This window comes from Balaenoptera borealis, assembly GCF_965194805.1.
Source record: "Balaenoptera borealis genome assembly, chromosome: 15".
NCBI lineage: Eukaryota > Metazoa > Chordata > Mammalia > Artiodactyla > Balaenopteridae > Balaenoptera > Balaenoptera borealis.
The window spans coordinates 67,717,059-67,741,663 of NC_138871.1; the positions used below are offsets into that span (position 1 = coordinate 67,717,059).

A 24,605-nucleotide genomic window follows, 5' to 3' on the forward strand; every position below is an offset into this window, starting at 1 on the left:
TGGGGCACCTGGCTTCCAAGGTAGTACTGCTACCTCTTCACCTGCCTGCCTATTTGTACAGGTGATCCTGATCGTCCTTGAACAGAGTCAAGTGCATTTTTCGTGCTAAATTACCAACTGGACGGTACTTCTTTGTGATAACTCCTCAGAGGAAAAGATACAGGTAAAAATAAATGAACTAGCTGTCTCGCCCCTTATTCCTCCCCATCCTCTTACCACCCCAGGTCATGGCACAAAGCAGATAACCCCTCCATCTCCTGGGTGCTATCAGGGGGCAGCAGAGAGATTCCTGCATACAACGTGCTGGTGGCTCCCTCAAGCCTTGACATGAGCTTTTCCTGATTTCCCGGGAGGACACAGCAACAGGGACTTTGCCACGGTGGGATGTTTTTTCCAGCAGCCTTGGCTTATGGGAAGCCATCCAGTGGCTGTTCAGGAAGTCAGCTGAACCCTCTCTGCCAGTAAGAAGGTTCAAAACTGGCCAGAACCTCAGGGATATCTGAGCTATTACTGGAAAGTGAATCAACTCTGAGTCCCTGCAAGGCCCACGTAGTATAAACGACATTTTCGTGGACTGCACAGTGCATCTGGAGAGGCCTGTGGAAAGAAGGAAGGGAGAGGTAACCTTATCCTAGGCTGTTCATGTTAGTTAGGGTCAGGACAGCCAGTTGACATATCTCTTTCAGGGCCGAGAGCTCTGCAGAGGTAGAAGTCAGGAGGGCAGGATATTTAAGATGAAAGGAGAGATGAAGAGGAAGTGGGAAGAAAGATTGCCTGGGGCCACACCTGGGCCCAATCTTGCCTCAGGGCTGAGTTCGAGACAGGCCTCCACTTCTCTTCAGCTGGAGGGAAGGTGCCAGAAACGAGTGAAAATGAAAGGAAGCCTCTTCTCTGTCCCTTGCAAACAGGGATCTCTCTCTATGCCCAGGTGAGGCTTTGCATTTTAGAAAAATGGGTACTTAGGTGCTGACTGGGGCAGAATCTATTTCCTAGATGCCAGTGCAGAGGCTCCAGATGCCCTGTCCTTCAACTGGGCTTGGAAGCCTTCACGTTGGCCAGATGTTTTCAAGGCTGTGATAGCAAAGCCAAGGGCACCTACAGGCTGCCAACATCCTGCCGAGTCTAGGACGCAGGCTGCTTTGCCTTCCACCTGGGCAGGGGTCGGGGGGAGGGCAGTTCCTGTACATGTATGAAAGGGCAGGTCAGACCCCGACCAGGCTGGGCAGGGGGGCTTTCTGAGCTGAGGGCCTTTCTTCTCCCTTAACAACCCCCCCGCACCCACCGCCCCAAGATTACGTCCATGCTCAGTTTCCCTCTTCATGCTCACATAAGGGGCCAGGCTCAGACGTGCACTTTGGGAAGAAGGCTGCCTGCCCACATGTCCACTTTTTCCAACACACACACACACACGCATGCACGCACGCACGCACGCCTGCAAGATCTCCACTCCTGACTGACTCTATCTGCCCAGTCTCATTTCCTTCCACGGCAGGGCCCTTGGAGCCCAGTGCCGAGATGGTGTGTGCTCTAAAAATAACTGTGTCCGACATGATGGATGGGAAGGCTTTGCTCTCCTTTTCCTGCCTCGGCGTCGGGGTCTGAATCATGTTGGGAAATGACATTCTGTTAACACAAGCACTTTTGCTTCCTCCCATGCTCTCTCCCCATCCGGTGGGGGCCCTGGATGGGACTGGCTTTCAAAGTTTAAAGCCTCCCTGGGGGTCCATTCAATACCCCATCCACTGACATTAAGGAAAGCTGTGGATGGAAATGGAGGGAAGCATCCTGCACCTCCCTATGGGATGCTGAGGATATGCTGAGGCACAGACACGTCCCCGCTTGACGCCACCAAAAGAGGCCCAGAGCATCAGATGCCCAGTGGCCCCCGGGGTCAGGAGCCGCCTCAGCCCAGCCCCTGGCTCAGGTAGCCGCTCAGTAGGGACTGTAGAAAGGAAAGCCACCTGCACCCAGACTTGTTGGGGAGCAGACTTCTCAGCAATGCAGAGGAAGAATTTTTGGAAATATACTTTAAAACTCCCCAGGTTAAAGGAAGTTCGGCTTCTCTGGACCTTGTTCTAAGTTCTGTGAGGCCACGGATCCTGCTCAGCTTATCTTTGCATCCCCAGAAACCCAACCACCGTGCCTGGCTCAGAACAGGTGTTTGATAAGTTCGTTTTGGTTTTAAAGAAATAAATAGCACCTAGAGGGTCTCAGTGGGAGAATGTGAGTCGTTTACCTTTTTTTTTCTTTAAACCCCACATTTGTTTATTTATTTATTTATGGCTGTGTTGGGTCTTCGTTTCTGTGCGAGGGCTTTCTCTAGTTGCGGCAAGCGGGGGCCACTCTTCATCGCGGTGCGCGGGCCTCTCACTGTCGCGGCCTCTCTTGTTGCGGAGCACAGGCTCCAGACGCGCAGGCTCAGTAGTTGTGGCTCACGGGCCTAGTTGCTCCGCGGCATGTGGGATCTTCCCAGACCAGGGCTCGAACCCGTGTCCCCCTGCATTAGCAGGCAGATTCTCAACCACCAGGGAAACCCGAGTTGTTTACCTTTGAAAGAACAAAGTTGGGGCCTCTGGTATGGAGAGATTCTGCAACCCACACAAGAGTCCTGGAGAAAGATCATTTCCTACAGCCTAACTTCCAGCCTTGATTCCATCCTAGCTCAGTGCCACTTGGGAGCCTGTGATTCTCCAGAGCAAAGGACTTGACGGCTCAGTCCCCTCAGACAGAAACCAGTTCCTCCTGCGGAGGCTCTTCTGGTCCCTAAGTCTCACTTCTACTTTTCTGCATGGATTTGTATGGAATCTTGGTTAATGGAACCTGTTTTAAACGACCTTTTTGACTCCCTATTGAACGGATTCTCTTAACCTTTAACCGGTTCTCAAACACAGTGACCGAAGCTTTGGGCTTAAGCAGTAAACCCACAGCCAGAAGCTGAGGAAATTCACATTTCTCAGTAATGGGAGAGTTTTGTTGTTCACTGTTTTTTTTAAAATGTGCTTGCTTGCTTACTTATTTATTTATTTATTGGCTGCCTTGGGTCTTCGTTGCGGTGCGTGGGCTTCTCACTGTGGTGGCTTCTCTTGTTGTGGAGCACGGGCTCTAGGCGTGCAGTCTCGGTAGTTGTGGTTCACGGGCTCTAGAGCGCAGGCTCAGTAGTTGTGGCGCACAGACTTAGTTGCTCCGTGGCATGTGGGATCTTCCCGGACCAGGGCTCAAACCCGCGTCCCCTGCATTGGCAGGCAGATTCTCAACCACTGTGCCACCAGGGAAGTCCTTGTTGTTCATTGTTGGACGAGGGCAGAAAGTAACCAGCGCTCAAATATATGTTACCCACAGACCCACACGTGATCATCTCTCCCATCTGTGTGTCTGTACATGTGCAGGACACTGGGGACAGGCCTCAGTGGCTACCTGCCTGTACCCCTGCTCCCCTGCTCCGTGCACGTCCACGCCCTGACCCCTCCTGAGGAATCACACACATGCCTGCCCTGAAAGGAGGTGGGAAACATGTGGGCCTGAGAGCAAAAGTCCACACCCCTGAGGAGGCCAGGAGGGGCTCCTGAGCTGGCAGTGAAAGGCAGCAGCAGACAGGCCCACGGCCTCTGGCAGAGGCTGCTGCCCACGTGTGAACCCAGGGGCACAGGTGTGCTACCTACAGCAGGAGGCACAGGTTCACGTGCACGAGGCCAAGATGGGAGGATCTCTGGGGCGGACAGACAGACGCTATGGGAGACCCAGATTCCAAAAATCAGGCCTAGAGATGCACACCCTCTGGGGGCCAGAAATTGATGGAGGAGGGGAGGGCATTGGGGCTTGGGAAGGAGGAGACCTTGGCTCCAACTGGGGCTCTACCACCAGCTCTTGAGATGACCTTAGGTATCTTCATTGGTAAAATGAGAAGGCAGGATTGATCTCCAATTCTCTGATGCTGATGCACTTTTGTATTCACAGATATGGGAGGAATTTGTCAACAGAAGGAAGAGAACAGCCTCTGTGGCTCACCTGGTTGGTGGTGGGATGGCCCAGGAGGTTCCCAAATAGAAGGCTCTCCTCTGCCTTTTCAATTTCTTGACTCTTTCTCCGTAACTTTTTGTAATGGGTCAAAGCACTCACTCTTAGAGGGCCTGGACTCATCTTGCTGGCTAGAACCCCATTAAATTCCACCCAATGCCTTATCAGATCCCCTCCCTCCCTCTTCTCCACCCAGCTGCCTTTAGACTGGCTTTTCCCCCTCACTTCCTTGGCTGCTGAGCGAGTGGGGAGCCTTCTCTCTGGGTTCTCCGGGCTTTCAGTAGAGGTCAGGTTGGACCTGACTTTAGAAGGTCCCCGGGCTCCTCGAGCAGTGCTCTTTCCTGCCCTCCCTATCACAGGCACTTCTTAGAGGTGTGTTCCTAGTTCGAGGCATCTCTTCCCCAAGTCAGCTTCTCTGAGGCTCTCCATGCTCTAGCTCGCTCTCCAAACTTCTTTCGTGATCACTCCCTGAAGACCTTTACTGAGTCAACTCCTTCTCATACTGACCTTCCCAATATTTCTTGTTTGGACATATGACTCGTTGTATCTCTTTTCAGTCTTTTCTCTTCTCCAAGACTTTCATTTTCTATTTTTACTCTAGCTCTTGTACCGATCATCAGAGATTAAAATATAGAGCATCATCGAGGTATCACCAAGGAGAAAGAGATCATGCAGACCTGATCCCCTCCCCTCACAGTTATCTCAATTGAGAAAAGGTTACTGCACAATCCCAAGAGTCTCGGGAACTTTACCCCTGCAGGTTAAGATGGCTAGTAGATCCCAGGTATGTTTCCAGAGTGGAGCCAAAGCTCACCTTCAGGATATTTACAGAGGCGACGAGAAATCTCCAGTGCTGATAAATGTATAAAGTATTTGCATGCAGTGCTTGCTCGCTTTTGCTAAATCCTCTGCATTTGTAGGTGTCACTCCCTTGCTGAGGGTTAACTGCTCAGGAGGCTTTTGATCTGCATGTGAGAAAGCAACCAAAGTCGATCCAGCAGGCAGCCCAGTCTGCTAGCTCTCTCCTTTTCTTCTCTGCTTCTAGATGACATCCAGATAGCCCTGTTCTGAGGGGTGCCAGAGAGTAACTATTCTAAAATTAAAGGGCAAGGAAGTCTTTTCAAAAAAAAATTTTTTTTTAAAAACTTGGGCCCTGTAACTTAACCTTTCCCTCCCTGAGTTCGGCTTCTAGGAGAGCTGGTTTTACTGCCGTAAAGATAAATAAAAGGCCGAGTGGGTGTGAGAGCACCTCCCGGAGCTATGGCTGGTGACTTGACAAGTCATTTATTCCAGGGCACAGTCTGGCTTCCTGCCAGGCCCTCCAGTGGGAATGCAGAGAAGGAGAAGCCCAAGTGAGGCGGCTGACCCCCGGCATGGGTCCCCTGCTTCCCAGCAAGGGCCTCCCAGCATCTGGTGGATGTGCACACTTAGTAATGCTTTGGAGGATAACGCTTTGGTCTCATGGAAAAAGGAGAATTCGTCCAAGATAATGTCTGGTAAACTTTGACATTCCACCCCGAAGTGATTGTATACTCATGTAGAATCACTAAACAGCTGCACGATCATATTACAGAACCTTCTTCAAGAGCCAACTTGTCATTGAATCCATCCCCAAATTCCAGATTTTCTCAAACAAAAGGAGCCCTGATGTGGAAGGAGCTGCAATCAGCCAGATGGAAAAGAGGTGTAGATTGCCAAGATTGGAAGCACCCTTTAAGATGTTTTGGCCCAGTCCCCCTCATTTTGTACATGAAAAAACTGAGATCCAAAGAAGAGAAGAGAATTTCCTAAGGTCACTCAGTAGAAGAACTCAGACAAGAGAATAGGACTCTTGAACCGCAGAACCACCAGGCCAAGGTGCCCATTCACCTCTTAGAGATGGACAGACCTCCTTGACCCTATTCCTTAAAGAAACTCTGAGCATGAGAGTCTAGGCCAGAGGGGTAGTGATGGAATCTCTTTAGTGAAAAGAAATGAAGTTGTTTTGAGAGAGTCTGCCAAAAGGAGAGACCTTGCATCTGTAGAGGGGAGAAGAAGGGAAGGTGGTGGCAAAGTCCAGGTTTTACTAAGCCATAACTACAAAGTGAAGCAAGATGAAACAAGTTATCTAGGTCTGGGACCCTGCTAAGAACCTGCATCACTGAGGGTTTTCCAGAGGATCAAACAGAAAAGAGCAAATAATATTAGTCATTCAACAGCAAGTCTTAAGCACCTACTTTGTGCAGGACGTTGTGCCAGGTGCTACAGGGATAAAGAAGGTAAAATGTGGCGGAGAGTAGTGGTTCCAAGAGCCAGTCTTATGCTCATTAATGACAATGTTTTTACAGGTGCACACACACACACACACGCACACACAAAGGCACGCACATTAAGGCATGGAGTATTTCGTAATGCTCAATTTTTTCTTTTTATTCTGAGATCATGTCCTGTCTTTCTGCCCATTGTTAATATAACTTTCTCATTTCTTAACAATATCCTCTCAATAAAATGTTGGCAACCCAATCAGTGTTCTCTTGAGTGTTTTTGAAACTGCATTGGTTGATGAAATCCAAAAGCCTGGCAACCATGGCTGTGGTTGAAAGGACATGGGGTCTAGGGACAGACAGACATGGATTGAAATCGGGGTTCAGCTATTTATTCACTGTGTGACTTTGGGAAAGCTTCTTAACACTCAGAGTTCAAGTTTCCTGCCTGTGACACACACAAGTCCCCAGAACAGTAGGGACTTCCTATGGAAGTACTCACCAACATTATTGCCCATCTTTTAGAAATATTTCCTGTGTGTGTATATGCACATATGTGCACCAATGTTGTATGAGGTGCTATATGGGAAATGGGAGATCTTTAATAGCCTTTGCTCTCAAAGAGTTAAAAATGTTGCTGGTAAGGCAGTTTACCTCAACAGAAATCATGGGAGAGACGTGACGTCTAGCATATCTTTCTCCTCCTCCTGAACAGTTTCTTTGGTTTGGTAACAGTGACAGAATTTTCAGATATTGCTTTCCATTATATTATTTTTCCATGGCTGGTTTTGGTTTATACTAAGGCTCCCTCAAAACTCATAAAGTTCCCTTTAAAACCTCATAAAGTTTCACCTGTGCATGTTTATTGCCCACAGGATGTGAGCTGTGTCCGTTTGGTTTTGATAGATTTACCATTATTCAACTTGGGCCCCCGTTTCCCACCAGCCTTATGAACATAGCTGTCTCCTGATTTTAGCACAGGGAGCTCTCCCCTTTGTCCTTCAGTGAGGAAATATTTCAGCTCCCTGGAATTGAGCTTGGTTCATGGGCAATGATTCTTACTCCTAAATTCCTGAGGTCCAGGAGTTTGCTCCAGCTCTGGGCAGTGGATGTTCTCCATGAAGGTCACCAAGCTCTCCCCACCCTCTCCAGGCAATTCCCAGATGCCATTCCCAGGAATTCATCCACAAGTGAGTGAGGAATTCACTCACCTACACAGGGATTGGCATTTGAGAGATGACTAGGATGTTAAAGATGTTCCTGCTAAAGTCAAGGGCAATTCTCAAGTGCATAAAAATAATCCAAAGTAATTCTTTAAAATGACCTCAGATTCACCTCCCTGGGACATTCATCCATTGGCTCTAGTCCTATATGACAGTCCTATAAACATTTGCAGAAAGACAGCATGTCTCTCCTTTAAGTTCTTTTTCAGGCCAAATGCCACAACTGCATTGCATCTGACTTTAAGGACCTGGTTTCCAGATTCCTTGCCATCCTGGTGGGTCTCCTTCGAGGTTCCCATTTGGGTGTGTGTCTGATTCACACTGGAGTTAAGAAGCGTCATTAGGGGTATATCTAAGTCTTCATGGCTCAAGATCCTTCTTCTCGGGATAAAGAATGGACCTGGATGTAGGGAGGCACCTCAGGGGCAGACGAAGAGTGTTCAAGGTTCACAGTATATTCAGACTCTGGTCAAGTAAAGGCCAACTCTGGGAAGTCCAAACAGGCAGACAGAACCCCAGACCAGAGAATCCAGAACAATCTGGGAGTCTAGGCCACAGAGTCAGAATCAAAGAACAAGTCCAGTGATACTGACTGGGATAACGTGGAAGGAGGAAGGGGTCACCTGCAACTGGAGGTTCCTAAGCCACAGGCCTAGGGGATACTGGGTCCTGGATGTGATTGACATGCAGGAGGTGCAGGGAGGAAGCTAGAGCAGCAGTCCGAGTCAAGAATTGTTATTTAATTCTGAGCTTCAACAGAAGGTAAGACCAAAGCTGTTGACCTGTCCCTAGTCTGTGTTATGAGGATTCCTTTGCTTGGAAGGGCAGGCACCAAACTCATCTTTGCCTTAAGCACAAAGGTTCATATAACTGCAAAGTACTGATACTGAGGGCATCTCCTGCTTCAGGAACTGTTGTATCTAGGTGACTACCTCTCATCTCTAAGTTGATGTTCTTCTCAGGCAGATGCTTCCAAGTGGTAGCTTCTAGAAGCTTTCATTCACTTCCTCCCAGCTTCAAATACAGCTGAAAATGAATTTATGTTTCCTAAGAATTCTATTTAAAAAACCCGGAATTGGGTCATGTGCACATTTCTGGAAAGAGGTGGATGTCTAACCACGTAAGGCAGAGGATGATGGAGGGTGGTTTCCCAGAAGAATATGAGGGTGGATCTGGGGAAGCATAGCTGGTAGATGTCCACCACTCTGCCTCACTTCAGATTAGCTCTGGATCTGGGGATACCGCCCAGGATGGGGCAATGGGAAGAGCTGGCAGTGACAATGAGTTAAAGGTGTCTGCAACTGGAAGGTCTCCTTTATCAAAACTCAACCCAGCCCTTCAGACATGGTCCAACTAGTGAGGGGCACAAAACAGCCATCTCCATATTCCAGGTCCTATCCTTTAACAAAAATCCAGGCCTGAATTGCACACGCCCTTCTGAAGCTTCAACACTCCTTCTGGACACTCAGGTAATGCCCCCAAATCCTCTGCACATGAATTGTCATTAAGGCATTCCATCTCTACCCTTTCTCATCCTGGGTGTTGTATATTCAGGATTTTGCTTTTAGCTCAGTCCCATTCCAACATCAGGGGACATTTTCTGGGGTGAAGAAAGAACATTTTAAGCAATCTTGCCTCCCTTCATCTTTTTCTTTCTCTGGAAATAATCACAACAAAGCCTCACCATAATTTTAAAATTCAAGGCTTGTCTCAGCTTGGTAAGCCAGGGTCTGACTTGGACAATAATGCCAGCACCAAACTCAGCTCAGCCTGGATCCCTGCTGAGTTGTTTATCTTCCCTGATCTTAATCTCAACACTCTCTTGTGAAGGCTTTTTGGGAGAGGGGCACTGCTCAGAGTGGGGCTTCGGGGAGAGGCTGAGTGATTTCATCTCCCCTGCCCCGGGCATGCCGCCTTCTTCTTTTTGGAAAACAAGAATCTTATCCTTGCCTGTCCTCCCTTTCGACTCTTTCACTCTTCAAGCTGGAAACGTTCCTGACAAAGTAAATTCAGAGGTGACAGATCATATATGGGTCGCATTCCTGTGCCTCCTCCTCCTCTTGGCTACCCTTAGGCTAGAGAGTCTGGAAAGTGTCAAATGATTCAGAAAGTGAGCTGAATGGGTTCTTCACGCTTCACATTTGGTGCCAGGGAGCAGAGCAGTAGCTGATGCAAGAATTGGACAGAGTAAGAGTTGAGCTTAAAAAAAAAAAAAAAAAAGATAAAAAGAACCCAACCATAACTAAGGACTCCCACACAGAATACTTAGGAAAAGCGCTCAATGGGGGACCATGCATGGCTGTGGAGCTTTAATTGCTGCTGGAAGACAGGCAGGGCAGGGCTCTGCCTGCAGGATATACTCGGTCAATGCTTACAGGATCCCCTCTCTGTGCCTGGGGCCATTGAAAAGGGAGTGACACCGTCAGCCAATTGGGGCAGTTGGGATGGGGCTCAGCAAAATCTTGGGGTGTGGACAAGTGTCACTTATCACATCCACAGGTGACAAGCAGGCAGCTATGGAGAAAAGACCCTGATGGGCAGTGACTTGCACCCATGCTGTCCTTCAGCACATTCAACAGGCTGTGCGCACCCCAGTGGTGATGGCGGCCTACAGGCATGGTCTTTGGGAGCATGCAGCCCCTGTCAATGGAGAAGACCACTGGGTCACTGCTGATTCCACCCTTCTCCATGAATCCACCAGGACCACCTTTCCACCCCAGCCACTGGTCTCCTGCTCATCCCCCTCCCACCCAGCTCCCAGCCCAGGGGAACTTCTCTGGTTTCCCTGGGGCCAGGGGCCGAAGTGGGGTGGTCTGGTCTCCCCCCATGTTCTTCCCAGTCAATGCTGAGCATAAACTCTCTATCTTGTTTCCTTCAGGGCTGCCCTCTTTGATGTCACGAGCCTTTCCTTCTTTCAACAAACTCCTGTTGTATGGATAGAACTACTTGGTTTTCAAAAATATTAAATTTGGAAGTAAAAAAATAAATAAATAAACACTGGCTTTTTTCCCTTTACATTCTTGTTTGAGCAATCCTAATTATCCCCCAAATTACAATCTTCCTCCTTGAGGAGGATTAAGACTGAGAAAGTATAGACAAGAAAAACACAAAGACTGATATTTTGATGTGTAATTACATTCCATTCTCATTGGTCCTTTGCAGCCAAATAATTTGCTAACAGAAAACTAACCTCCACAAATAATCTTTTTTTTATAACAATTTTTTTGTGATGTTTTTCATATACGATACAATTCACTCATCTAAAGTAAATGATTCAATAGTTTTTTGCTTTATCATATTCACAGATTTGTCACAAGTGATCTTTCAATACAAGCAGTGCTTTAGGAGAGTAGATACTGGGGCAACGACACTTTTTTTTTTTTTAAACTCTACGAAAAGTCCAACTCAAACACACTAAGCTGCCTCACGTAAAATCCAGTCCAGGTGTGTCTGCGGCACAGTCACAAACTCAGGATTAGGGGAAAAGGGAATGCACATTAATTAATGAGCCCAGCCCCTGACATAGATTTTATTATGTAATCTTCACAAGAAGATTCTCCCTCTAGGGGAAGATACTATCCCCATTTTTCAAATGAAGTAACTAAATTTAAAGTCACACAGCTAAAAAACGAAACAAAATAAAATGAAGTCACCTAGCTAGCAAGTGGCAGAGCTAGAGATTTTAATGCAAGTCTATATGAATTAAAGGCATTCTGTCCAAAGTAACTTCTCCTGCCTTAGACAGCCTCTGAGACCAAACGATGGCATGAGAGCTATTCCAGAAAAGTTTCTGAACTTAGATTCTGAACTTCTCTACTATTCATGGAACCCCTCAGAGGAAAGCTATGCCGCAGACTGGTGTTCTCAAAATGTGGTTTTGAAATTGCTGGCTTGTCTGCTATGGCCCTAGGTTGAAACTTCAGAGGTTTGGGGAAGACTTTTGCCACGGGCCTCCCTCAAAAAGAACAGGCAATGTGGCCTAGGGTCATGGGCTCCGATCCTGAGACCCTGGGCAGTGAATGCTTCCGGAATTATCCCGGTACTGCCCTTGGTCCTGGGAACCCACTACCCAGGGCAGAGGGTCACTCCTGGGGTTTGACCCTGGAGCACCCTCATCCTTCTGGGGCCAGAGCAGAGTAGGCAAGAGTCTGTCTGCACACGGGCCAGTTAGCCCTCTGTCCTTGACTTCCCCCTCCTTCCTTGGACTTCTTGAACCCTCTGATGTATTTTCTTATGCCTCCCTACCTTCTTCTTTGGATTTGCTTATTTCTTTCTGTTCCAATAAAGCCTTCATGGAAAAAATTTGAAAGATTGATAGTACCTAGTATTGACACGTAGATGGGAAAACCTCATTAATCACTGGTGGGAATTTTAAGTGGTGCATCCCACCTGGAAGGCAATTGGCAGTATCTGTGACAAACTTAAATAGGCGAATCCACAGTCTCAGCAGTTTCAGTTCATGAAACTAATACCACAGAAATACTCTCACAGTTGTGCAAAGATGTATGTGCAAGGTTGTTTGTGCTCATTATGTGACAGCTCTCGTCCTTCTATTCCTTGTCTTATTTCAAAACAACCTTAGGAATATTATTATTGTTCCTATTTTCAGGTAAGGCTTTGCAGAAAATTTACAAATCTTGCCCCAGTACCATACAGCTAATGAGTAGCCAAGTTGAGATGGAAACCCAGATCTGTTTCACTCCTAGGCTCCCCAGTATAATTGCATTTTTGTAGGAAATATGAAGAAAGTATATGTATGCGTTGATATTAGCGCAGTATGGAGTAAATAAAGGTTTGCTTGGTGAACTTCATTTTTCTAGACTGCCCAGGTGTTTAACTTCTCTCCTTCCATCCCAGGCAGAGTTAACCACCCCTTCTGGGGTGTTTCCAGAGCCACTTGTCCACACACCAAACACGCCTCACCAACCTCCTTCTTAAACATTAGTTTTTATGTTTGCACCTCTATTACTATGTTTTGTCCTTGGGGGCTGAGTCTGGCTTATTTGGTTTTATACCCCAATTCTTGGCATAATGTAGATAGATGCTCTCAGAACATTTGTTGAAAACCTATGAGGGTGTCATACATACTGAGCCAAGGGTCAGGGGGTCAGTTCAGGGTCAAGGTGTCAAACCAGATGACCACTGCTGCTATTCTTGGGAAAGGGCCTGTTGGGCGGACCAGGGAACTACGTAGCATTAGCTCCCATGGTTGCCTGAGCAGAGTTTGAGCCCCAGAAGTAAGCCTTCCACTGGCCAGAGCAGATTTTCTGGGAAGCTGGTAAACCTAAACCTGCAGGACCCCTCAAGGTCCAGTACATACTTCTGCATTTGTGATTTTATAGCCTTTACTTTTGAGAGGATCCCCCAAATGACATGAGCTTCAAACTCCATCAAACCTGGATCCACCCCGTCCAGAGCTCCTTCCTTCTCTCACAGGCAGGACTCCTCCCTCCCTATTCCCGGGGCATCTATTCTTTCCTAAGTGCTCCTTCAAAGGCCAGGTTTCTTGGTCCTGAGTGTCCCCCCTCATCTGTCACCTTAATTGTCATCTTCTGAACTTCAAAGCAATGTTCCTCAGGAAGGTAGACTGGGTGTCTTGGGTCTCCAAGGGTGTTCAAACGTTTCGGGAAGCCAAGGGGGAGAAACAGTCATCAGACCTCAAAGGTCTGAAATGTCAGCTGGAGCTGCACAGGGTTGCATTGTACCTGCTCACTCAGGGACACCGAGTGCCATGCTCCTCAGAAGCCTGACTGGCAAACACATTCATTTATGATTAATTAGAACATGGAGAAGCACAGTCATCTTAATGGGGCATTAAAAAAAAAGTCATTTAATTGCTTGGAGACCAAATCTTTCAAAAGCAAATGTTTAGGGAGAGGCTCTTGGAAACAAAAATATTGAGAATCACTCCTTTAAACCTTCAGTCTCCTTTAAACCTTCCGTCTCCAGAGGCTAAACAATTAGCCTCTTCAAAAGCCGAACAGATCCCAGAGCCAGGAGCAAGCAGTTCTGAGCACATTAGGTGAGATGCAGCAGAAGACACACACCCTCGCTGCAGGACTGTCTCTCCCAACGTGGGGCTCCCGGAAGGCTCTCGTGGAGGGAAACTGATGGATTTTATTCTAAGGAAGTGATTATCGAATGGCTCCTGCAAAAATCCCTCTGCTACCCTGGACTCTGCTCACACAGCCCGATTCCCCAGGCGGTAGGAGAGGCTGTCTGCCTGTGGCACCTGGTTTAAGAATAGTTCATCTTTCAAGAAAACTCCCATCTTAGCCCCGTCTCTCAGCCCCATGTTATCTACTCTGGAAATGTTCATTGGCCAGCAGAAAAGAGCAAGAGAAGAAAAGGAGGGGAGCAAAGGGTAAGAAAGAGCGATAATGAAAAGCAAAGAAGAAAAGTGAGGGAGGAAAGTAAAAGAGAGGAGCGGAGTTAGATGAGAAAAGGGAAAAGGGAGAATGATCAGTGCCACCTGAAAAACAACAAGTTCTGTGAGAGAGCTGTGGCCACGAAGCCGATGGTATCCTTTAGAAACCCTCAGGAAAGGAAAAAGTGCCTTCCCTACAAACGCAAGATGCCTCCTCCTTTCCAGGTCTTCTCTCCCCCTCCCCCTTCATTTCCAGAACCCACTTCTCCAACACATGATGCTAGTCTTCCAGCCAATTTGGCGGAGTCCTGTGAGATGACTTTGGTCTTTCAGGCTCGTGATGGGATTTTGCAAAACCCAAACGATACATAGCGGAGACGTTGATCAACTGATTCCTCAGATACTACCACCTGGGGCAAATGTGGGCCAGCTGTTGAACAGCTGGACCACATCAGCACTCAGCACTCAGCGCTCAGAGGTGGAGCAGAGGCTGTAATTCAATGAGATAAAGAGCAGCCTCCTGGGCAAGACAAGCACAATGAGAGCCCGGCGGAGCCCAGTGGAGTGTCAGCGCTGGTCCTTAGCCTGGCTTTTCTTCGCCTTTCCAGTTTTATTATAAATACACTCATATAACAATAAGTACCACTCTACTTTTGTATAACACTTTATAATTCAAGCATTTCCCATGCATTATCTCACTGGATCCCTCAGCATTTAAAATTGTTTAAAAATTAGCTAATGTCAAATGTATTTATAATTTTCCCCACCCAACCCACATATTTTCCACAAACATTGTCTATCGCTTTCTAATAAATGCAGCACATGAAAAAAAAAAAAAATCCTTTCACCTTTTTCTCTGTTTTTTCTAAAGTAGTCTTTCCTCTTCCAGCCAGTTCTCTTGACACCATTATTTTGGGTTTTTTGCAATTTTGCTTTCCTGTCTACATTTCCAAGATTGTAATCCTTTGTTCCCTTTTCCACTTACCTTCGGAAAAAGGTTTGTTCTTTGCACCTGTGGCTTGCCCCTTACCTCCTCCTCCCACACTTATTTAGCCAACTGTCTTCAAATTCTTTCCTGACCAGAGGACAATTAGAGGCACAAAAATAGGTGCTGCTGAATCACCTCCTACCTACATCCTCTCCCTGCAGCTGCCGTCTGCTCCTAAATCTTATACTGTCTTGAATCCAACGCTTCCATTACTAGCCAGGTGACCTTGAGAAAGTTATTTAACCTCTCTGAACCTCAGTTCTCTAACTGTAAATCAGGATACTAGGAGAACTGACCTCATATGATTGAGGCTTAAAGAGGTAATGATGCCTGGGAACCACAGAGCCTCGTGCCTGGCATGGAGTTGATGCCTAAAAATATCAGTTCCTAAGCCCTCCATTGCACTTTCCCCTCTTTTCTCACTAACTAAGAGTGCAGTATTGTGAGAACACTTACCTGTGGAATCACAAGACCTATGTTTAATTACAGCTTTTGCCTCCTTGGACAGATGTTTATTATGATCTCATTTTGCATGTGCATAAAATGAGGATAATGAAAATCTTCTCTACCCATCAATCAACATGGTTGTAAGGATCAAATGGAAAGAGTGTAAAAGTGCCTTCCTAACTAAAACATGACAAACTGACACAATTATTACTGATAAGGCATTCACAGCATACTAGTGTTTTGTCCTACTTTAAAAAATTTCCTGTAGCTTCCTAAGGAGCTTTTTAAAAAAATAACAATAAAATACAAATATAAAATTTATCACTTAACCATTTTTAAGTGTACAGTTCAGTAGTGCTAAGTATATTTCAAATTGTTGTGCAACCAATCTCCAGAACATTTTCATCTTAAAAAACTGAGGGAGGATTTTAAATGTCCTTATCCTTAGAACACCAGCATCTACTGTATAAAGATCTATTTCCTTGTTGAGATTTCTTTCTTAAGCTCTCAAGGCTAAGGTGGGTCATTGAATTTGTTCTGGGGCAGCCAGCAGAAGATGTTTTAAAGTTAAGAGCTGTCCGGGACTTCCCTGGTGGTGCAGTGGTTAAGAATCTGCCTGCCAATGCAGGGGACATGGGTTCAAGCCCTGGTCCGGGAAGATCTCACATGCCGCGGAGCAGCTAAGCCCATGTGCCACAACTACTGAGACTGCACTCTAGAGCCCATGAGCCACAACTACTGAGGCCACGTGCCACAACTACAGAAGCCTGCACGCCTAGAGCCCATGCTCCACAACAAGAGAAGCCACCTCAGTGAGAAGCCCGCGCACCGCAACGAATAGTAGCCCCCGCTTGCCACAACTAGAGAAAACCCACACGCAACAACAAAGACCCAGCGCAGCCAAAAAAAAAAAAAAAAAAAAGAGAGCTGCCTGTTAAAAGATCAGTGGTTGCCAGAGGTTGTAGTTTTGGGGGAGGGGGAGGGGAGGGGGAAGGGACTCTGCAGTCTAATTGTCTGTGTTTGGATCCTGCTTCTATATGATTGTGGTCAAAGTTACTCTCTGTGTCTCAATTTTCTTATCTTTATAATGGGTATAGTTTTTACCACAAAGAATTTTTGTGAGGATATAACAATTGAGAATAATGGAAGGAATTTCCTCCCAGAAAGCAGATCTAGGGCCTGTCAGATTGGTATTACTTTACTGCCAGGGCAAGATGTTCCCTCTTTTTCTGATCAGTAGGATTTGATATATTCTATGGTCCAGTGTGCATTCCCTACTTTCCCTTTGTGTGAATTAGGTTGGAGTTTTTATTGTGGTTATTGGTTTCCTCCATACCTTTGGATATCATGTATATGGGGGCAGATAAGCGGTCTTTTCAACCTACAGATTGTGGTCCTGAGAGGCACACACAGACCCAGTGGGGAGCTCTGCACAGTAACCAGAGATCCTGGACTTTGAACTGGATGAGACTTTGGGTTTTCTTCCTTGGCAATGGAGGGTGAGAATATGTAAAAGAATAGGAGACCTTGGGTGCTGAAGAGCCAAAGGAGTAATTATGACAGATATCATTCAATAGCTCATCAGTATTCATTTTAAATTACCTTACCTTGTTCCTTTCCCAGTGTAGAGGTAAAGACACAGTTCTCCATTCCCAGCTTCCTTACAGCGGCAGCAACATGTAACGCAGTCTGGTCCATGAAATGTAGGTGAAAGTCCACTGGAGAAGTCTTAGCTTCCTGAGTGAAAAGAAAGGCTTGTAAGGAGAAAGCCCTTCATTGTTTCCTTTTTTTTTTTCTTTTTAAAAAAATTTTTATTGGGATACAGTTGATTTACAATGTTGTGTTAGTTTCAGGTGTACAGCAAAGTGAATCATTTATACATATATCTACTTTTTTTTAGACTCTTTTCCCACATAGGCCATTACAGAGTATTGAGTAGAGTTCCCTGTGTTATACAGTAGGTCCTTATTAGTTATCTATTTTATATATAGTAGTGCGTATATGTCAATCCCAATTTCCCAATTTATCCCTCCCCGACTTCATCATTTCTTCTTCTTACTGCCTTCAACATGGATGCAAGACTACAATGTCATGGTTGCAACCATGAGGCAACAAGCCAGAAGATGTAAGCCGGGAGGCCAAAGATGGAGGAAAGGAAAGAAAGTGCCCAAGTCCCCACTGGAATGATTGAGCAACTGCTTCCCTGACCCACCTACATCTCCACTACTTGAAATGTGAATCTCCTATTTGTTTATGCCATAGTTGGCTTTCTTTCTTTTTTTTTTTTTTTTGCTATTGATTGTAATCCTAGCTCATATAAGAGCAGGGGTATTAAACTTTTTTTGTTTTAATTTAATAACTATGCCCTGAGAATGGGGTTCCTTGAAGCATCAGGGGATGTGGGAAGAGTTGTCTATTTGCACAGTGAAGAACTTAGGTGATTCTGGGCCTGAAACAGAGAGCATTCTCTTCACTCAGGGGCTGTGAGCTTTAGTAGAGGATGAGAAATTTGTCTCTCATGCAAGAATTAATTTACAGACAAGAGGCTCCTTGGAAGATGGCCAATGTGACCCTTTTGAGACTAGGCCCAAGACATAGTGTAGAACAATGGATTCACAGAATAACACTCGGACTGACCAACTCCTGATTGTATTTCAGGAAGATTTGACAAGATGGAGTTAAGTTGAGCTGTAGATACTAGGATATTGCATGCTCATTAAACTAAACTTTAGTTACCTATGTTGATAAATTACTGCATTTGTGAGCATTGGGGGAATGAGGATTGGGTTTCCTTTTCTCAAATATTCTTGGTCTTCTTTATACGTTTCACTTGAAAGGTGTCAATTGTTTCTCTTTGCACAAAGAGAAAAATTCATGCTCTGAAGATAGGCAAGGTGCTGCTAATGGCCCTCCTAGGCAAAGAAGTGGGGAGAAGCCAGCTGAACTGGAGCAGAGATGTGGAAACTCTAAGGATAGGAAGGCCACAGAGATTCTGTGTTCATCTCAAGTTTTCACCAGTGTTTTTTCCTTGAACAATTGATTTCCTTCCCAATAGCTGTACATTAAATTAAATTAACACCATTTGGCTGCACCCGTTGGTCATTTTACCATTCTTCCATACTTCTCTACATTTGTGGGAAATTGTGTGGTCCTCAGTAGTAAGGTTACAGGACTCTGGAGCATGGCCCCTCTCATCAGCCTGATGGTTTCTGCTTTCTTGAACAGTGATGTCTCTTGTGATGACTTGCAGCTCTTGGAAGGCAGACTACATTCTGGACCTTTCCCTCCTATGTGTCACTTGCCATCTTTCTCTTTGTTCTTTTTCTTGATTAACGTTCTCTATATTCACTCATCTCCATGACCCTGTTTATGGAAACTTCCCTCATTTGTTCTTTGATTTTTGCTATTTCTGTTCCTCTTTCTTCACCTTTACAGGGGAAACATACTCTACATTGATCACTCCTGAGCAAGAGGAGAGTTATTCTGTTATTTAAAGTCCTTGGCTTGGTGCCTCCCTTTGAGCATTTTTTAAATATATTTTTAACATGTCCTATTTCCTCATGGCATCTTGAAGAGGGAGCAAGTCTCCTCTCCCCTTAATGATCCCTTTTATAGTTCTACTTTCTTCCTGTTCCAATAGGAATTTGCATATGCTCTATTTGATCTTGCCAAGTTTCCAAGATTTTGAGAATTCCATTTTAATCAGGAGAGAGAATCTTGGTCATCACCCCACTTCCTTAAGCCATGTGACTTTGGGTCATTCTCTTGGCTCTGTGCACCTCTGCTTTTCCATTTTCATAAAAGGATAAAAATACTTTACCGTAAGGCAAAGTGATGGGTAAGATAACTTCTCAAGCACCTTTACTGCTTTAAGACCTGGACTTCTGTGATCGGAAAAGAGATGGCTTTTGTTTTGTAATAACCTTTATTTCATGATTATCCTGTCCTTTTTATTAGCCATTTCTATCTCACTTTTCTTTCAGTAAGTTTATGTCAGATTATTGGGATAATGAAGCTACTGTAGCACTTATAGTGTTCAAATACTTTTAATATGCATTAGCTAGCTTTGTTCCATTGCTAGTACACATAACTAACGAGCCTTAAATTCTGCATCCTTAAAAATTATCACATAAATTACGATCATGCTATGCTTCCTCTCTGTTACTCCACTTTCCCCCATAAGATTATATCAGGAACTCATTGCGAAGTTAATATATGAACCTTTACCTTATTCTTTTTTTTTTTTTTAATAAATTTGTTTATTTTATTCATTTATTTTTGGCTGCACTGGGTCTTCATTGCTGCTCGCGGGCTTTCTCGAGTTGCAGCAAGCGGGGGCTACTCTTCATTGTGGTGCGCGGGCTTCTCATTGCAGTGGCTTCTCTTGTTGTGGAGCATGGGCTCTAGGCACGCGGGCTTCAGTAGTTGTGGCATATGGGCTCAGTAGTTGTGGCTCACAGGCTCTAGAGCGCAGGCTCAGCAGCTGTGGCGCACGGGCCCAGCTGCTCCACGGCATGTGGGATCTTCCCGGACCAGGGCTCGAACCCACGTCCCCTGCATTGGCAGGCGGGCTCTCAATCACTGCGCCACCAGGGAAGCCCTACCTTATTCTTTTTAATGGCTGCATAATATTCAATTGTATGGACGTACCATAATATATCTAATCAATCTCCTAAAAATGAGATAGATTTTCAGTTTTTTGCTATCATAAATAATACTGCAATGAATATACTTGTACATATATATTCATGCAATTATTTCTGTAAGATATTTTCCAAGATGTAGGATCACTGCTTCTAGGATATGCTTACTCTTAGTTTAATAGCAAAGAGTCCAAAATCTTTACATCCATATATTACTTTTTAACATCTGGCTGTCCCTCTTCCTCATGACGACTGAATTCTTCTCTATTTAAAATATGGCATTGTCCTGAAATAGATATGTCCTTCCGTCGATAAAAAAAATTCTAATTCTGAAAGTTTATAGAAATAATTAAGGATGAATACAGAGATCAGCTATAAGGACTTTAACAAAATTGTTATCATTATTAGTATGTACCTATTATGTACCAGGTATTGTATAAAATGTTTAAAATATATCATTTCACTTAATTCTAACAACAAGTTTTAGTGTATGTATATTATTAAATTCATTCCACAGATGAAGAAACTGAGCCTTAAAGAGATTAACTTTCCCAAAGATATACAGTCAACACGCAAGGAAGCTGGGAGCTGAACTTAGAAATCTTGTCACTGGAATCCACAGGTTTAACCTTGACATCAACTCCTTATATCACAGTATGCAATAAAGAAATGTTGGAAATAGTCTAACTATCCAAAAATAAAGGAATAGTTAAATAAATATGATATACTTTTACAATAAATATTATATGTAGCCATTAAAATTGCTGCTCAAATTTATTTATTGTTCCTATACAACAATATATTCCTGACATGGTTATTTAATAAGACATTGAAAAATGGCATGAAGATGAGCCCATATTTGTTTTTTAAAAAAGGTGAGTGAACTTAGTTGCTTCAATATGCACAGAAGAGTTAGAAGAATGTATGCAAGATTATCTTTGGGTTGGTAGGATTGAGAAAATTTTTAATATTATTGGGTTGGCCAAAAAGTTCGTTCAGGTTTTGCCATAAGATGTTACAGAAAAGTCCGAATCGGGCTTACCTGATGGCGCAGTGGTTAAGAATCCACCTGCCAATGCAGGGGACACGGGGTTCAAGCCCTGGTCCGGGAAGATCCTACATGCCACTGAGCAACTGAGCCCGTGCGCCACAACTACTGAGCCTGCGCTCTAGAGCCCGTGAGCCACAACTACTGAGCCCGTGTGCCACAACTACTGAAGCCTGCGCGCCTAGAGTCCATACTCCGCAAGAAGAGAAGCCACCGCAATAAGAAGCCTGAGCACCACAACCAAGAGTAGCCGCTGCTCGCCGCAACTTGAGAAAGCCCGCATGCAGAAACAAAGACCGAATGCAGCCATAAATAAATAAATACATTTATATTAAAAAAAAAAAAAGTCCGAATGAGCTTTTTGGCCTACCCAATATCTTTTGGGTTTATTTCTTCTGATTTTTTTTCTATAATGATCATATATTACTTTTGTAATAAGATTAAAATGAAGGCTTTAAAAAATAATTAAAAAGGTTCCATTTTGCTATAGAGGTGTTTTTGTTTTTACATATTGCAGAAGGAGATTTGATATTATTGAAATGGGTTTGAATTTTTAATAAATTTATTTCACCTATTTGATATTTTAGCTTGTTTCAGGTATTACCTGTAAACTGATAGAAAATAACCAACCTTTTCCTTTTGCTGTTTTTGGGAAAGTCATGAATATTTGCAAGTCTGTCCTTTTACTTTCCCTTTCACTCTTTTACTTTCTCTTTCACATTCGTTCATCTTTCCAACGAGCTCCCATAGCTTTTGAAAATCCACATTCCTCTCACAGTCTTACCTCTACTTTTGGAGATGTTGGGCTCTAATACACCTTTAGCTTAACACCCCTGTCTCCTGACGCTATAGGGTTCCTATGGAATCTTTGTATTCATTTTGTAGGAAGCTAATTACAACAAGTATACATATTTAACTAGGGTTTTACAGTTTAAAAGTGCTTTTGCACGCATAATCTTATTTGATTTTCCTTGTAGGTCTTTATAGGAAGTAGGGAAAACCTTATGAACCCCATTTTGCCTAAGAGAAAACTGAGCTTCATCAAGTTTGACTTCACTAAAGCCACACACCTAGCAAGTTGGCAATGCTGGAAGCAAAACCTAGGTCTCCCGATTCCAGGCTCTTGATTCCAAGTTACTTTCTTTCTACATTCTATAATATCTCTGAATAGTTATCAAAGGCCACCAGCTAGATGGCAAATATTCCCTAGGTCTAAAGTCTTATACCTTAATTGGGTGAACAGATCTTTTTAACACATCCAAAATGGAACCCAGGTAGTGAGGCTAATCACGGTAGCAATGGGTTAAAAGGCCACTCTTGTCCCAGACACAGGGCCAGCACAGAGCTATCCATGGTACTGAGATTACTGCCCTGAGCCCATGCTGACCCCTTGGGCTCTCGCCCATCTGACTTGTTCATTACTTGTCCATTATTGCACCATTTATTCATTTGAATCTCATTGACTAGTCTGTCTCACATTGCCTCTATTTCTCTCCTTGGTTATCATTTCTGCAGGTCTCAGGGTCAGTAGTGTCTACTGGTCCAGAGCTCCATGAAAACCTTTCCCTGCATGATTGTCGTCCTTGAATCCAGGAGTAAAGCCAGGTCCTTGATAAATAATGAATTTCTCTATTCATCTTCATCCTAAAAAAATTAAAATCAACCAGCATGAAAATTTTCTCTTTAGCCTTCCTCATATTTATGCCATTTGCTCCGTATCTGCTTTCAGTCCTGCTTTAACAAAACTTGTGCTGATGCCTTTCTCCTTCAAGTCTTTTTAATTTTCCTCTTAAATTTGCCTTGTTTGTCTCTTCCTTGCTTCTCAGGCTTTATGCAATGCTTTACTTCTATTGCCACTTCCTACTTCTGGGTTCTTGGTTCCATCAGTAGTTAACCAATAGGCTTCTTAGTTTTAATTTGTCTTATCTGGCTCAGTGTTTCTCAAAGAATGGCCAGAGTATATCTGAATTAAAATTCTCTGTGGTTACCACTAACATTTAGATTTCTGGGCTCCATCTCTGGCTGATTCTTCTGCTTTGGCCTGGGGCTGTTTTCCTTCTGGTTTACCTTCTTATCGGCTGGGAAATCTCCATCTCCAACAAAGTCCTGGCCAGCACACAAGAAAGTGGATCTGAGCTCTGCCTCTCAAGACCCCACACAGTCATTCCTATCAGTAGCTATTTCCGCTCTGCCACGCTCTGACCCCAGCGAACCGTGTATGGCTTGTGCTCACACTATGTTCTCATATGTATCCCCTCCTGCTCTTCCTTCCTTCTCATCCTCCTCTTTGTCCTCCACCTCACCCCCACTTTTCCTTATTCCTCTTCTTGGGTAGCCTGCTTGAATTGCTCTGGTGTTTTCTATAGCTCTAGTGTATAAATTGTTCCAGTATTACTATAGTATTTCCTCACTCTTCTCTTTTTTATTATTTCTGGGGGATATATGTTTTCATCTGAGAAGGTACCATTTATAAGACAAAGCTAGTTTGGTTCTAATGATAAAGTTGTGAGAGAAATGAAATATGTATTATCATTCCTTTCTTACATGGAACCTGAGATCTGGAAAACTTTATGCTCAAGGTCAGCGGCAGAAGTAATACTAGAAACACGGTCTGAAGACTCTTGTATAACAATTCCATTCCACAAATACTTCCTGAGTCTCCACTATGGGCAAAGCATTCAATTAGCCACTAGAGATACAAACATGGAGGAAAAACTGCCCTCTCTGGCTTCATGAACCTTCCAGTGGTAATGAAGAAGTTAAGAAATGCCCAAATAACATAGCACCAGGAGGTGTGTGCAATGCTTCAAGCTCTTATACATTTACTTATGAAATATGAGAACCTATAGGAGGGCAGAAATGCTTTTATGCTTTTAACTAGGAGGTAAGGAGAGATGGCACAGGGAGGAATTCTTGGGCATGTCGAGTTTGATACAGGCATTGAAAACCATGTGAGAATTTCCAGTGGCAGTACATTGCATGTTTGAAGAATGCTCTGGGGTTTTCAAGCATGGAGTTGAGAGATTTGAGAAGTAAGTAAGTTTAGGGAGATAAATGAGGCCACATCATGTAAGGGCTTCAATGTCAAACTAACTTGGAGGTGGGTGGGGAAGTCTATGACTCTTATCGTTAGACCAGGCTGCCTTCACACATGCATGGGATAAACACGGTATCTGAAGTATCATTTTACAAATAATAGCACAGATTCAGGCACATGAAATGGAGAATTTACCCAAACGGAGGATGAGACAAGTACAAATGTCCCTGAGCAAGGTGGTGGCAGCCATCCTGAGCATCAAGTGGGGACTCAACACTCCAAGAGTGGACCTGGAGAGGGCAGGCCCTCCGTCTCAAAGAGAGAGCTGACACATGCTGCCCAGGGCTGGTGTTGGCTTTCTGATGGGTGTTCTGAGTCTGAACTATAGCATTTATGGCCTGAATCTTGGGATCTTTTTGTGTCTTTCACATTGTAGTAGTGGTAAATAAAAATTCCTGTAAGTGCTTCACGTCACTTGGGCAGTGAAATGGGGGAGTGTGGAGAAAGGTGATGTTTAAGTACAAGGCAAAGAGCTGACTTTCTTAAAGCATGTATTAGCAGCGTGCGGCTAAAAATAGCCACCTGTTCCATGTCA

The 24,605-nt window shown here is 44.5% G+C and overlaps 1 protein-coding gene across 2 annotated transcripts in view; it reads right to left on the bottom strand.

The window, feature by feature from the left end:
• The window catches only part of LCLAT1 (lysocardiolipin acyltransferase 1), a 296,655-nt gene that overhangs the window by 239,736 nt on the left and 32,314 nt on the right, over positions 1-24,605 (bottom strand). The window contains exon 2 of one of the 2 annotated variants that reach the window (XM_082356799.1): positions 16,890-17,019. The gene's annotated coding sequence lies outside the window, so the exon portion shown is untranslated. Of the gene's footprint in view, positions 1-16,889; positions 21,286-24,605 lie in introns of those variants that run through there. The other variant, XM_082356800.1, reaches the window with a different exon arrangement.